We start from the raw sequence: 15835 nt of genomic DNA, 5'->3' as shown, positions 1-15835 counted from the left end.
TGGGAGGACAAAGACGCTTTGCTGTTTTTCAGAGCATTTGTAGGCCGTGTTTCAGAAAATTACTTCCTCAGGAAAATTTCTCTTAAGGACAGCATTTAAGCATGAGTTTCAGTCCCACTGAGATTTCAGCAATATTGAAGGCTGAGTACAGGTTTAAATGCTGTGTTAAGAGAGTTGATTTTCTGACAGACTTTCAAAATCCACTATTCAGGGAATATGCATTTATATAGGGGTTCACACCTCTAAGCTGTGCAAACACTGCTAGCAATAATGAAGTGCTGGTATGCAGACATTTCTGAACCACAAAGTTCCAAAATTTCCTCTTAGCTGAAATTTGTTCACATCCTTTCGTCTGAAATCTTTTCCCCAACACTCATTTTAACAGTAATTCGTAGATTAACATATTTTATCAACTACTGGAGTTCTACCTTTGATTTTAATTAGGCTTGAGTCAGGTCATGAAAAAAAGACAGGCTATTTCAACAAACGAATTGAGAAAGTCTTTGTGTCTTAAAAGTGGTATATAACAGTGATCTGAATGTATATTCATCTTCCCATTTACATAATTACTTTGAATAGAAAAATCTGTTTTTCCTTGTTTTCAGGAGGAACCACTAAGTCTGAAGAATTTTCTTAAAGAAATCAAAACTGCCCTTATAATAATGTCTTTGTATTTTTGGATTTTTTTTTGTCTTTTTTTTCTGCATTTCTTTAAACATTCTGACTAAAAAACACTTCTACTTTCAAAACCTTCTTTTCCGCAAGTTTCCTCATTTCATCAACACGTTTTCTCCAAAGCCTTTCAGAAAACTCCATTATCATCAGAACTTGAATCTAAAATGAAAAAAGAAATTATGTAGTGAAAAGGCTAGAACAGATGGGGGAATAAAATAAACCCCAACAAAATGCAAGTTCTTTCAGCTGTTGCTTAAATATAATAAAGCCTCTAACACCACAAGCAAGTTTTTTCTTTTCCCAATGCTCTTCTTCCTTGCGTTTGAATTTTTTTGCAGTAATTCCTAATATTGCTGCCATAACTTCAGCCACTTGGGTATGAAAAATACTGGGAGCCCTAGCATAGGTGGTGCAGGATACCAATTGTGGTGTGCATTGATTAGACTTGCTAAGAGCAGGTTTTACCACCAGACTACTTCTGCTGTCAGATTCTTTAGTCATTGTTATTTATACCATATATTCAAATTCCATTATTAGGAGTATTTGCTCTATCTAGCCTTAGATGTCTAACATGGCTGACGAAATTAGGAGGCTAGTCTCATTAGGCTTTTCAACAGTGAGTGGAGAGAGACAGACTCCTTCACAGTCTGGGAGTTAATTTCCACATCCATCATCAGTTATGGTCATACATGCTGTCTAATGTCAGGAAGACAGCACACCCATTTATTTGGGTCCTTTATTTCTTTTTTTAGTCACCAAAAGGAGAGCAAGGTCATCAGGTTTCAGAAAGCACAGGAGAAGCCTCATTTGTTGACCTGGGCATTCATACAAAGCCACTAGTCTGCACTAGAAGAAGCAGGTATAACAGATGGACACAATTTTTTAATGTGAATTATTTTATGTGTAGGTAGTTATATCTATATGTGAAAAAGAGCAGCCCAGCCTAGATGGTGAATTTGGAAAGCTGGACCTTCAATAAACTTGTAGGATCTAGCTCTTTATTTCTCACATGAAAGCAGGGAACGCAGGATAACCGTGTTCCTAGGCGAGTACTGTACCACCCAGGCTCAAGGCATCCCTTCTGCCGGATCTGTATCTCCCCTGGGTTGTGCAGTCCTGCTGTGACCACTTCAGGGAAGGTGTGTTTCAGGGCTGCTGGATCCTCAAGCACACCCTGGTGCTGCTGGAAAATTGTTTTTAAATCCTAATGCATTGTTGGAGTGTCGTTACAGTACCACAAGCATGCTGAATGTAGTCAGTAGGGGACATTAATAAAACATGACTGTTCCAGATATAGCATGGTAGGTGTCATACTGCACTCTCTAACATAGGGGAAAAACTACAATGAATGGTAGTAACAATAGGCTACATCATTATACCTGATACCAGGAGTACGCCTGATCTGATGGATCAGCGAGAATGGTGATAATCTTGGCCTTGGGGGCCAGAGAGGTGCTCATTTGGGAGCTTTCTCAGAATAGAAATAATTGGCACTTTTCTCAAAGAGGAAATACTTTGTTGCATTGACTGCAACGGGGAAAAATTCCAGGTACTTGGGCAAGTGAGAGAGAAATATGGATTAAAAAGCAGAGTTATTCTAATCCCGAAACCATTAACTATAAATATTTCTATTGATTTATTATAGGTAGGATGTATCTCCAGGATATATTTATCTGTGCGTGTAAATGATGAACATTAACTGAAATTAGACTGTAAGGATCTAAAACCACTAGGACTATGTTTATAGAGAAAGCTTCAAGCAAATATATGTTACTAGTATTGTCACTATTTCATAGCAGAGTAAGGTGAAAAGCAGATACCCAGATTTCCACTCCAGTGCTAGTAAAACTGCTATGCTACGCTTCCTCCCAGAAGAGCCCAAAGTAATCAATTTAGTTATCAGAGCAAAAAATATTTGAAATATTGATTCCTGCTCACTGATGAGCTCTAAAGAGCCCTGTTTTACATCACGTTCAGTTAATATTACCAGTTCATTTATAGTCTACACCCAGAGTAGCATATGACTTCATCCATGTACAGTCACAGAAGCATTGATAAAATTAGATATTTATGAAGCTCAGGTACTAATTATTGGAGACTGGGCTGACTGAATGATGCCTTTTATCTATAAGGTACTGCAAGTAGAGAAGTCTAATACGTTAAGCTTCAAAACTCAAGCTAGGGGTTCCGATCACAAACTAGCTCACTTCTTCCAGACCAAAAAAAAAAAAAAAGAGGAAGAAAAAAGAGGAAAAAAACCCGCAAGCCTTCAGATAATAGCTGACTGACTGAGACCAACCTGTTTCCTACTGCTGATGCTCAATGTTTTCACAATGTTGTAGAATCATTCATCCTCCTCACTTGCCACCTCCTACCCTCAAATATGTACACAAAGGCTTGTTGTTCCTAAAAAGTAAGCAGCATCTTTGGATGCTGCAGTGATTTGATTTGTTTGTTTAAGGGATGCCTCCTTCCTGCTTGCACAATTCTGACAACAGTGACTAACTATTGCCGCTCCCCGAGCTGACAGGCAGCCCGAGCGAAGGGTGCCTGTTCCTTGCTATTTAGGGCCTCCGGCTGATTTCTGACAAGAAACTGCCGGGGCGGCAGTTCCTGTGATCGGAATCCTCAAGCTAATCCCAACAGCTCCATTCTGTCTTATATGTTTGTCATGAAATAAACATTATTCGTATCTGAAATGGAGCCACGAACAGCTGTGCTAATTATACCAAACCAGCACCTTTATTTAATCACCCTTTTTATCATTATTAACTAACTAGTAAATTGAGTATTTACACAACACATTAAAAAAATGCAGAGTACACATATCTCAAAAAAATCGGTGCCTGCCTAGAAACCATTATCACCCATGGACTGGATAGTTGGTAAGAAAAATGCAGTTAAAGTAGTCTGATTGTGTAAAGTGCCTGACAAGCATTTTCTCTCAAGCATTTTTTTCTTTACTTTATGGAATAATTACAGTTGCTACTGGAGCAGTTTTACTTACAGCTTCATTACTGCGTAGTATTAGTTGTAATTTTGTAATATGGTTTAGTATATTCTTCCTTCACGTATTAACTTACAATATTTTGATTCAATACAAAAATTCTCCCCTCACACCAGTTTACTTGAGTAATCCTCAGGTCTAGTCCTTTTCATAAATACACTATTTTCACCATGTTAGTTCATTTTGCACATTTTGGTGACCTTCTGTGAGAACCAAAGGCACTGGATCTTGCAGAATACATCCTTTAAAGTAATCTTCGTAATAGCTTTGTGATTAAGCACTGCTTTTTCCTGTAAAAATCACCAAAGACTTTCAATGCCTTTGACACAAATAGCTCCTGCTATTTAAGGTGTTGACAACGCACATAATAACCACACCTGGTTGCTATGGCAGGAAAATCTAAACTCTTGGGTATGAAGGATTTGGCATGGCAAAATGGTGGGAGTTAAATGGGAAAGGAAAACTATCTCAGCCAGTACGAACTTGCAGGATTTAAAGGAGGAGTGGGTACTTTTTTTATGTAGTAAATGGCAGGGCTATTCAGTTACTGTAGGGTAGGTATGAAAGAAACAGCAGCTGTTCTGAAGCAGGTACAAGCTAATGTTCAACCACTAAGGTTTAGGGGAAAACATCTCTTTCAATACATTGAACCATTAACTACAGTCCTCCTGGACTTTTTTTGGTACATCCTCTGAAATAAGTCAATGAAGATCATTGTAGCCGATGCTATACTGAAATATGTACCTCTGCGGTCAGACTCACTATGGCAGTTGAGATTCATGCAATTTCTCAAAGCAGAGACATTGGAGAAATTCAATAGTAATAAAGGAAAAATAGTGCTTTTCCCAAAATGGACAAGAGTTATATGAAACCAAAGGGATTTGAACAGTGTTCCTGACAGAGGCTGCTATCAACTTGTAATCTCCAAAACCAAAAATACAAATGGTGGTGATGGTAGAGAAAGAAACACGTGGCCACAAGCATCTTCAATAGCATCTTGTACCTATTTACACTAGAGAACAGTCCTTCTAATTTTCATGTAGACAGATAGCACTATTAGTCTCATTAGCATGAAGACAAATGAAATAAAAACAGATGCAAAAAGGTGCAGTATTTATCAATTTGCTATATTTAAGTAATTTTCTCACCAGCCAATGCCCTTACATTCGTTATCCCCATCAAAAAAACCTGCAGTTTTCTAAAGGGTCTTGATCCATGGGTATTACCAGCAGTTGAAGAATGGATCCTTAAGAACCAGCCCAGAGTAGCAGCACCTTTTGAAAATGGAAAACAAAACAAATCAGTCTCAAGAAACAAGAACACCACATTTATTCTATTTTTCCTTAAATGTAATTATTCTGACACTCATGATGGAAAATCTATGGTCTGAACATATAAACCATCTATGTCAAAATTCTACTCCAAATAGTTTAAACTATTAACATGAACAAGATGTTAAACCTCCAATTTTCACTGCTTACCTTGCTTCTTTCCCTTCTCCTTTGTTTTGACACTCAAGATAATGAGCGAAATCAATTTCACTTTTGCTACGAGAGCTGGTGCTCCTTTTTTATCATATTCATATCACAAAGCATCGAGCCTACCAATACAATACTTGGGATACATTCAAAATATACATCAATTAAGAGAGTGGCGTATTTTAGTCTTGGAAGCATTGAATTGGTGTTGAATATCATAATTATTCTATGAGAGGCTTTATCAGAACATAAGTTTTAGAGTAAATTTGGATTATTATTATCAAAACAGGCACACTAGTAAGGAAATTCCTCCTCCAGTAATCCAACAATGGTACCTCATAGCTCTCTAGGAGGAAAACACAACTGAGTTTTCTATGTATCAGTGAAATTATATTAACTCCTTTGCCAAATTCAACGCTTAAAAAAAAAATCTTTTAAAACATATTTACATACTACACAGTTAAATTCCCTTCCCACATGTTTCTTACCACTTTTCTGAGGTCCTATTACAAGACATGGATCCTAACATAAAAATACTATATTGCAAGTGAACAGTTTTCCAATCTCAAAAATGCTGAATTTCTTCCTGTAGAAACTCTTCACTTACACCTGCTCAGTGCTGTAATACTGCTCAACCTCGAACCTCCATCCTTTAGTAGGACCCTTTTGTCCAAGTCATAATGAAGAAGATGCTGAATAAATTTTGCCCCTTACTCCCCCAAAATTTAAGTTGTTCAATTACAACTATTCAAATTATTTCAAATAGCAATTATGGCACAGTGCAATGAAAATGAAAAATATGATAAATGCCCTTACAATCAAGGTCGTCTTAATTTTCCCTCAGATTTATAATAAAAGTCTCCCTCTACAGTTCTGTGCTCCAAATGCTAACCTGGAACACGGAAATCTTGATTCGTATTTCCACTCCAGTGGGACTTCACGTTAATAACTTTGTATCTCCATGTCTTAAGTACCCCTTCTGTAACAAGGGGGTAAAAATGTTTCCCAGGAACTGTTATATTGTCAACTGGTCAGATACTTCATGCGCATTTACCTAAGTGGCTTCCATGACGTGATAATAATAAGGGAAATCATGGATTATAATGCATTTCATTTCACTGCCGTTAATTTTATTGAGTCCAGTTTAATGGATTTATTTCTCTTCACACTGTTATCTTAGCACTTCACAATACAATATGTACTGTGAATTTAATGAATTATTTAGTTAATATTTCCTTTACTTTTTCACAGGATTGTTAAGAAAAATATAAAGGAAAGACTAAATCTAGCAGCTGATCTTGAGATACTAGAATGAGTCCACTTCCTGAGTAAAGCGTTCATCATTGTCTTTTGTTTTTATTCTTTTGCTCATTTAATTAATTCCATCCCCCTTTGTACATTTCAACTTATTGTAAAATTACTGTATACTCACAGTACTTTCTACAGAAAAAATAATATGGCCATGCAATTAATATTACCAAAATACAAGTGGGGATAAATTAAACTTGCCCTCAAACTGCTAATATCAGCTATTTTCTAATTTTTGAAGACACTGACGTTGATATGGGTTTAATTGAATCCATGTGGATAATATGTATACTCTTGTACATAAAGACACGCTTTTCTCAATTATCTTAATATGTATTACACCAACTATAACTATGTCTACAGGGAAAATCTATTACTAAAGTTGTTATTTAATAATTAATCAGATTCTAATCACATTTTTGTGCTTCCAGCCAGCTCAAGCATTTATATTTTTCAATATTTACCAAGTAGTTACATTTTTATATAGAAAGTCCCAGTAGAAAAAAATGTTGAAAATGTATACAGACACAAGCCCTTTACTTCTCACCATTCTACTTAATAATTCTCTCTTCTTGCTTTATTTTTGCATTGCATAAAATCTGTCAGTTTGGGTGAGTGTTTTCAAGAGCATATATATGACTTAGAACACACAACTCTCATTTTCAAAATCTGCCTAGATGTCTTTTAATTTCAGAGTACAGTTTGCATTTGCCATTTTAAATGACAACTCCTATTTTTAGGTCTCCAGTGTGCTTTAAATCATTTTAACCTCACTACCTCGGAATATTATTTTTTTCCCCCGTTCTTCCTCTCTTCACCATAAGTTTTAGAAGTCTGCTATTTCTTTGCATTCATTAGACCTAGCTTCTCCAGATAGCTACGTGCACTCTTAACATTAAATGCATACTTGATTATCCTGGTGCTATGCCTCACTGAAAATAGGCATAGTTAGTGAAGTGGAACAGAAGGAGATCAATAAAACATCTATCTGTGTTGTTAGTAGAGTACCTTATGTACTGTGCATATATGCTGTACATAAAGCAGCACTGTGAAAGACGAAAATAACCTTCCAATTGTCTCAAATAGACATTAATCACTTTGCTTTATATAATCATTTTCACTTGATATGAGACCAGCCCATACCGATGCTGAGCACACAGCCAAGGAACAGAGAAAGATGGATGCACATTATAAATATTAACTAACACATTTTCAGGCTATAAACTCGCTTTATATCCTTCTCTTACTGAAGGATTAATTCTCCAATTTAATAACTGTATACATCCTATCCCATAATGGTTCTCCTTCCAGCTAACTGCTTTCTCACCGCATGATATCGCTTCCCAAGCTTCTTCCTATAAGACACCAAGCTGAATCTCATCCGGAATGATTTTGCTACGTGCCCATAATTGTAACAGTATTTCAGAATATTTTTGAAAGTTCCCTGAAACAGCTAATTAATCTTGTCTTTTTCCTGAAAATTTCAGCAGCATGCAAAATTATTTGGTGAAATCAGGATCACGGTGGAAAACAGATGTTGTGTCTGGAGTTGACCTTTTTGGTGAATAAATTACAAACAAAACAACCATTCTTCCAAGGCTTGTGGCATTACTCTGCTGTTAGTATATGCCCCTGTGGATTCAGCTTTTTGCACGGTAGAAATGAGAAGGCAACATTATGCTTCTCTTCAAGGCAAAGTGTTCATCTCCTCTGGGAGGATTTTTTCAGGCTGGCAGAAGGGAGACATCATGTGCTTAAATCAGGAAAGAACCAAGGAGGAAGGAACATGATTTTTAGTCTAAAAAGCTTCCAAATCTTTAGTAGAAGGCGGCATATGACTGAACTGAAGCTAAATGCCAGATGATTTCTACACACAGACCTTTTTATTCTTCATTGATTCTAACTGTATTTTTGGAGACGTATTTTAATAGAAACAAACTGTTCTTTGGGAAGGTTCTGCAAAACAATAGATACAATGGCCTTGACCTCAAACAGTAAGAACACGTGTTTTCTTTTTTTTCTTCATTTTCAGCTTGGGTTTTCATTCTGCTTTGTACCTTTCTGTTTACTTGTTTGTTTCTGTGTTTTGAATTCTCATATTTTAGCTTATATCTGAATTCTCCAAAGGCATTCCAGAGGACCCCAAGAAAGTGATCTCTAAATTCTCTTTCTCTAAATGACAAAAAACTCTTAATGATTTCTGTTCCCAAACCATAGCACCATTTGAAAACAATTTCATTCTCAAACTGTAGAACTTTTTCTTCCCAAAGATGTGAGATCATGGTAAGGATAACCAAAATTGTACGTTACCTCTGCCTGTTTAGAACCATGCTGGTTGTACATTTTACCTTCATTGCTTCTCAGGGCCTTGGGAAAACACAAAATAATTTTCCTGAGTCTTGTAATTAGAGAATTTAATATATCTGCTTAGATAAGTTATAAAGAAATATGTCAAGTCACAATGTCATATGAATTTTTTCTCCCTCCCATGAGCTTCCGATACACCGAAAGTATACAAGTGCGAACTGCAGAAACTCATAGTGATGAGAAAGGAAGGCTGGCTTTGCCATAAATGACTATCAGAGGCAGACTTCTCACCTGCCTCAGCAACGTAGGCCTGTGTGTGCTCTTTTTGTCCTCCTCCAGAAGTGTTCTCCTTGTTTAGCACCCTCCATGTTTCATTTCCCAGGTTTGCTCCCTGCAGCCTCGTTCGTCAGTACGCACAGCACCCGATGCTTCAGCTGATGTTGCAAAATGCTGCAAGCAGCTGATGCCCTCTACATTCAGATACATTTGAAGAATGTAAAAAGGTAACACTTTCGGAAACGAATCTCCTTGTACCTCATCGCGTACGCCTGAAATATCACAGGGCTCTACCTAACACATTAGATAGTATTTGTTAAGTTTAGAGGGACACTTGTTTCTCATTAAGAAACTTGTTTCGGAGTTTCTCAGTAAGATCAAATACATGTCTCTCTCATGTCCAGACTTCAAGTAGACAGATTTTCAGAAGCTCATTACATTTGGAATACATGAAAACGAATGAGGTTTAAGATCCAAAATCAGTTCTAGTTTGAAGGTCACTGCCCACATTTATCACCTCTTAAAGGCCTTCCCAAAATCCATAAAATAGCGGCTTTTCTAGATGTTTTCTGAGAAGAATACAATAAATTAATACTTGGTACAAGTCAGTACTTTCCCAGATGGCTTATCATAATATTTAAATCCTTGCAGCAAGTCTCCCTTTTCCCACGTAACGCAAAACAGTAGAATGGAATTGGGATGAACAGTATAAGTGTACATTGAAAAGAAACAGTTTTTGGTGAGATTTTGCGAAGAAGGAAACATTTAACTTAACTCGTAACTGAGGAAATCACTGAAGTGTGCTATTAATCATCTCCTCCTAGTAAGATTGCTCTCCTGAAGAACCGCCTCAGGACCACAAAGCCCGTAGACAAAACAAGGGAAGTACAAAAGAACTGCTGTAAATGGAGTGTTCACATAAATACCCAGATTGCACCTGATAGCTATATTTGAAAGCTCACTTATATCCTGTTAATATATGCATTTTCAAGTGTAATGGAGATGTCTTTTCAAATAAGGGCTGTGCGTATAAAACAATAATTGCAAAGCATAGCACTCCAATATCCTTTGCGAAGTCAAAGCTAACAAGTCATAAAGAGACTGAAACTTCCTACTCTCCATCCCACGAGCCCACAGGAATAAGATGCATTCAGTTTACTTTATTAAGAAATGTTATTAAACCAATCAATCCAGGACCTAAGACTTACATGAATCAAAAATAAGTTTTGTTCCTGCATGCTGTAACACCCCATATGTCCTCTAAATTAACTTTTAAATCACAAAAAAATACACTATCTTGGATCTGGTCTCCAGAGCAAGGCTTTATAAAAGAAAACTCAAGGTAGTTATTAATTAAGTAAAACTTGCACAAAAGGAGAAATAAATGGTAACCAACTGTGTTTTGACACTGGCCACTTTTTCTGTGGCGAATTTGCTCGGAAGAATCACAGTGGAGCATGAAAGGATGTGTCACAAGTTCCCAGCACATTGACTAATTGAAAACTACATTTTAAAACAATGGCCACTATACCCACTGAACTTTTCTTACTAGTACCTGGTTTTTCTTTGGTTTTCTGAGTTTTTTAAAAAGAGTGATATTCTTCAGAGACAGCGTACTACAAAGGTATGTGAAAGTAGTAGGGCTACAATAAATCCCTAAGAGAAATTTTGCTGTGGAAGAGCACTAAGTAGTAGGACATGAAAGACAGGCAGCTTCTCAGATGCTGCACAACGCTTGAATTATTTAGACCAGAGGAAATACTCTAAAAAATGGATTAGATGAGAAGTAATAAGGCCAGGGATAATACAGATGCAGGAAGATGGTTATTAAGGCTCTTTCACTCTTAATCACTGGCAAAGAATAACTTGTTTCTGTTATTCTGTTATTGACTTCTGTTGAGTCACTTCCCATTCATTAATTTAGAAATCTCACAACCATTACCAAGAGCAACAAATATGCCTCTATATGTCACACAGCATCACCTAAACAAGTTGTACTGAAGGTCTCATCGAGCTGGTTTGTCTTCACTTGGGAAGCTGGTCCTCTCCATACTGGAACACACTTAGCTGTGTTTCTGTGAATATCCTTTTACAGTAGTATCTTCTCATGGGCTACAATTGAAGACATTACCAAGAAAAACAAGACCCCTGAGCCAGATTCCGCTGTCGTTCACGCTACTGTCTCCCATATTTTGCACTTGGGTAGCTCACTGGCTGCAGCAGCTTTCGCATCCGACCCCTTCTCACCACAGAGTAAACGGCTTCAAGTCTCTTTTGCCGAAGGTCTGCATAAGGGAATGAATGAAGCCGCTCCTGCAAAGGCAATACTTTCCTCTTGAACAGGAGGCCTGAGAGCGATTAAATAGAGATTTAGCAGGGCTCCGCCAATATATAAGTCACCAAAAGAAATAATCTTCCCTAGGTGATATATGATTGGGATATAGCACTCCTTATACTCCAGGCACTTTTGTAAGGTAGTGCAATTATGCACCGGCCCAGTCTCAAAGCCTCACTCTAAGCCTTATGCTACTGCAGTAGAGCAGTCTTGAGCCTATCGATTAGATACCTATTTATGTTATAAAGGTACTTTACTATATAAAGTCAATTTTTTTTTTAAATCCTATTTCTCTGTGGGAAAAAAAATCTATTTAATACATTTTAACTTAAATAAAACGACCAATTTGAGAAAAATTAAGTAGTATGTCTAATAAAATCATAAAATGCAATTTTAAGCCACAGTGAGCTGAATAAAATATGGAATAGGAGCTTGCATTTTTTATTAGAGTTCATTAATCTTGTTAATGACTTATTGAATATCTTTGAATCGCTGCGCATGATAAAAATTGATCCCACTGGCTACATTGTTATATGCTTTAGCAACCTCTTTCAATGGCTGCATTTAACTGACAGAGTATTTCTCCAGTCCATTCTCTGCAACACTGCAGGGAACACTGCAGCAGATGTGATTTATGGCTGGAAACTATTTAAAAGGTTTAACATCGTTCGGAACCGAACATCAATATTTACTTTTTTTCCCCTACATAGATAGGGAAGTACATGGATACTCCACAATAGAATAACTTACCTACGAATGCAAGCTATCAGCTTTGCTTTCTCTATTTCGTTGTCTTGAGTTTGGCTGCAATTCTATTTTAGATGTACAACGTTTCAATAAATCCTACATATAACAAGAGAATTTCTGTCCCAAGTTAAAAAGTTGAAACACACACCATATTTCACTAAGGGTATCCAGCAATGCAGAAGGACCCTTCAATTAGCCCCCTGCGAAAGAAAGGTTTGATTCGAAGCGCTGCCTTGGCCTTATCGTGGCTTTGTGCCTTCCCTACTGAAATTACCTTACAGCCTCCAAAATGGATCCGCATGTGTACGTTAAGCACAAATCCAAAGGATGCCACCTGGGATAAATTAATATCCCTTCTGCGATAAAGCTTTATGACATCCTAACCCATACCAGCGGACGGCATCTCAACCATACTGTTCCAAAGAAAGTATCCTCAAGTTCCACAAAACCACGCTGAAATAAATGCCAATCTACTGTGTTTGTGCATTTTGGGCAGACAGTGGTAAAGTATTTGATGTGCTGTAATATAAAAAGGAGAAGGGTCACATTATAGTTCACATTCTCCTGCATTATGGACACATAAAATACAATCTAACAGAATAAATACAAGCTTGAAAGAAGCAATGCCTACGATATAAACACAAATCCTGGAGGGAGGGCTGTATAATGTAGCCAGCATTCCATATTAATGTAGACCACTCAGAAAAGCAGACAGACACAATAAATCTGATTTTAAATGAAGGAGAAAAAGCTGACATAGGATTACTGGCCTTTAATGCTTTTGTTACCCAACCTGTCATACACATATTTGTTTCTTTGGAATGAAGTTTACTGGCTGAATAGTGGAAGTGAACATACCTGTACGTTTATAATTCCTTGTTTAAATGAAACTTAGAGATATTTAGGGACAACCTGGATAGAACGAAACGTAAATGAGGGTTCATAGTACACATTAAAATGAATTATTTCAAGCCTTATTTCTAAGTGAAACAGAAGTAATTGACAGTATCATTAAATACTATTATCAACTCACCATTTTAGGAGAAGCAAAAAGGAGGACTGGGAGAACAATTTTCCCCTAAAAAAGGACAGAATTTGTAATAAAGACAAAACCAAACTACTTCAGATAATATTTCACTATAGGAAATACACTATTAACTGTATTGTAATGCATTTAATTCCAGTAATGATTAGATAAATAGCACTGTTGTTTTATATTAAATAAAAAAGGCGTATTTATTACAACTGGAAGCTGTAATCCATCCCATAAAATGCGATTCTTTTATTACGCAAGGCATTTGTCTTTACAGCTTTGTCATACCAACTATGAAGTATTTTTTTATGCAGAGTCTTTGGATTTCTCTGAATTCTCCAAGCTGATTCCCATTCCCTTAGTTGGGCAAAGTCGTCTTTGAATTCATGGACGTTCCCTTGATGTATGTTACCGAAAATGAAACAAGAAATCGGCTCCATCTAATATCTCTCACAAATCCATTTATCATTCACACTCTCATTTATCGTGTTCCTAGAGCACCCAAGAATTAAATAACTAAAGATGGCAATTAATAATTAAAACATCCAGGTAGATTTCGTAGGAAATTAACTTCTTTTTTATCTCAGAGCTTTCTACCTCACTACTGCAGGGTTTGTAGGGCTTTTTCCCACTGCTGTTTTTGCTTGTAGAAGTCAAGAATCCTGACAAAATGTTGGAGTCAGTGATATGCTTGCTAAAGCAGTTCACTGGAAAGTATGCCATGCCAATTTATTTCTAGGTGACCCTACCAGCAGAAATAAATATACTCATTTATTTTAGAAATATAGGAATAAATCAAATGTTTGCAAGAGTGGCCTAAGTAGATATGATGGAAACAAGCAAAAGCTGCACACTTGTTACAATCGTTTGAGAGGGAGGATTCACATTTCACTAAAATACCGCATTTTATGTTCTTGAGATTAATCCTATTACTCTCTGGCTGGAATCCTGATGCTGCTCCCATTTAGCGGACAGCACATTTAATCATATTTTTATATGGCTCATAAAGCAGATGAAGTCTCTTCTATGTACGTTGCAAAGTCTCTCGTATGTTTGTCACAGCTCCCCGTACAGGAGGTGGAAGCTGCTGCTTTGGAGTAAAAGCATTTTCCAACTGGCGAACAGTTGCAGGCTGCAGTGTGTGGCAAGCCTTCCCCCTCGTATGGGCTTACTAGTAGGAATGATTACAGTGCTGTAATAGATTAGCTCGTTCGGTTTACATTATTACACTTGATGAGCACTGTATAAATCCTTTATACAAGTTATTGCTTTAATCTTTGGTATTTCAGGTGGCATGATTAATCTCCTTCAGAGAAAATGAAAATGGTTGCAGTTCTGCTCCCTTCATTTCTTGCTTGTACAAGCCAGGCTGTCATTATGGTTTAGCAGTGCTGTCGTTCAGGGGATCACGTACTTTGTTTTTCAGACTTTTCTCTGCTGAAGATGGAAAGCGTAATGGATATTTACAAAATGAAGAAACTCCAAGAAGCTCGTTAACATACTTACATATATTTTCTTTTCTTTACAGCTAGCTTTGCTTCTTTTACTAAAAGCAGATGACCTCTTATTTATTCTCTTCTTGCCCTTCCGCTTTAAATTCTGCATTATCCTCCATTCTGGACTGTACACAATTCCACCTGTGTTTCTGCAGTGTCCAGCAGATCTCATCATCTCACCTGAGAGTCCTCAAGTAGTTGCAAACTTCCACTTAGTACCATATTAAATAATGCCACTAAGCATTCTTTACTTTCAAAAAAAAAAAAATGTTCCTAAAAATACTTTGCTACTCTTGAAAAGCAAATTTCCTGGGATTTTATCTTCCTCACAGATTAAGGAAAATCACTGTAGCTTATCACATACAGTTCTGCCATTTCCATTTTGAAAATGGAAACTCTTTGAGATAGATACAGAGATCTATTATCTATTAGATTTGCTATTACTCCCTCGTCCCTTGTATCATACATGATACACTCTTATTTATCACTAGTATAAGGGGATACATTTGAAATACTTACTGTGTTCAGAACAATGACAAGAAAAAGTTCCCCAGCCTGAATGCTTTCCTCAGCAGGATGATCTCTGGGGATACAGCACGTGAGACAGCCCTGGGCTCGTCAGGGGAGCACCTGTATAAGAATTCACGTACATATAAATATAGGCCCAGATCAGTCTATAGACATAATTTCTAACTCTGCCAGGAACTCAGTAGGTTTTATTTTTAAATGGATACCAGGGAGACGATTCACCCCGGCATGGAAGGGGCACTGCACGGCTGCGAGCGTTCCCCAGGGAGTCCCATCGGGAGGAAGCAACTTCAGCTTTTGTCTGAAGCTCTATGCCTGAAACCACCCAGAGCCCTCAAACTGCCGTTTGCTTACACATGTTTCAGATGGCATGCACGCGCTGGAATACACGATGCGGCTCACCCCGTAATCCCAAAGCAGGACACTGGGCTTCTCCCTGTGCTAGGAGTATCATAGCCATTTCCTAATAGGAAGTAATTTAAAAATAATTATTTTTCCTTCTGTGTCTGAACAGTTATGGCAAAGATAGCATGATAACAATGCATAAAGATCTCATAGGGCATGGTTTGCAAACAGATTTTGGAAAAAAACATCTAGAATACACTCATGTAGTCCTACTTAAGATGGTAATAAAGGAAAAATCTA

General features: G+C 37.2%; 2 long non-coding RNA genes across 3 annotated transcripts; both read right to left on the bottom strand.

Annotated features, from left to right (window-relative positions):
- Positions 1 to 696: 696 nt before the first annotated feature.
- Positions 697 to 9980, bottom strand: LOC142082517 (uncharacterized). 2 transcript variants are annotated; one of them, XR_012673718.1, is made up of 4 exons: positions 9067 to 9980; positions 8779 to 8835; positions 4831 to 4956; positions 697 to 834 (listed from the first exon to the last, which is right to left on the bottom strand). It is a non-coding gene; the product is annotated as an uncharacterized LOC142082517 (long non-coding RNA). The 2 variants fall into 2 exon arrangements; XR_012673719.1 differs by lacking the exon at positions 8779 to 8835 and having other exon boundaries at positions 9067 to 9459.
- Positions 9981 to 12989: 3009 nt separating this feature from the next.
- On the bottom strand, positions 12990 to 15247 carry LOC142082516 (uncharacterized). The gene is made up of 3 exons (XR_012673717.1): positions 15182 to 15247; positions 13167 to 13211; positions 12990 to 13045 (listed from the first exon to the last, which is right to left on the bottom strand). It is a non-coding gene; the product is annotated as an uncharacterized LOC142082516 (long non-coding RNA).
- Positions 15248 to 15835: the final 588 nt, after the last annotated feature.

Source organism: Calonectris borealis, chromosome 4, assembly GCF_964195595.1.
Source record: "Calonectris borealis chromosome 4, bCalBor7.hap1.2, whole genome shotgun sequence".
NCBI lineage: Eukaryota > Metazoa > Chordata > Aves > Procellariiformes > Procellariidae > Calonectris > Calonectris borealis.
Note: the sequence above shows the minus strand (reverse complement) of the source record. Positions and strands in the feature narration are given on the sequence as shown.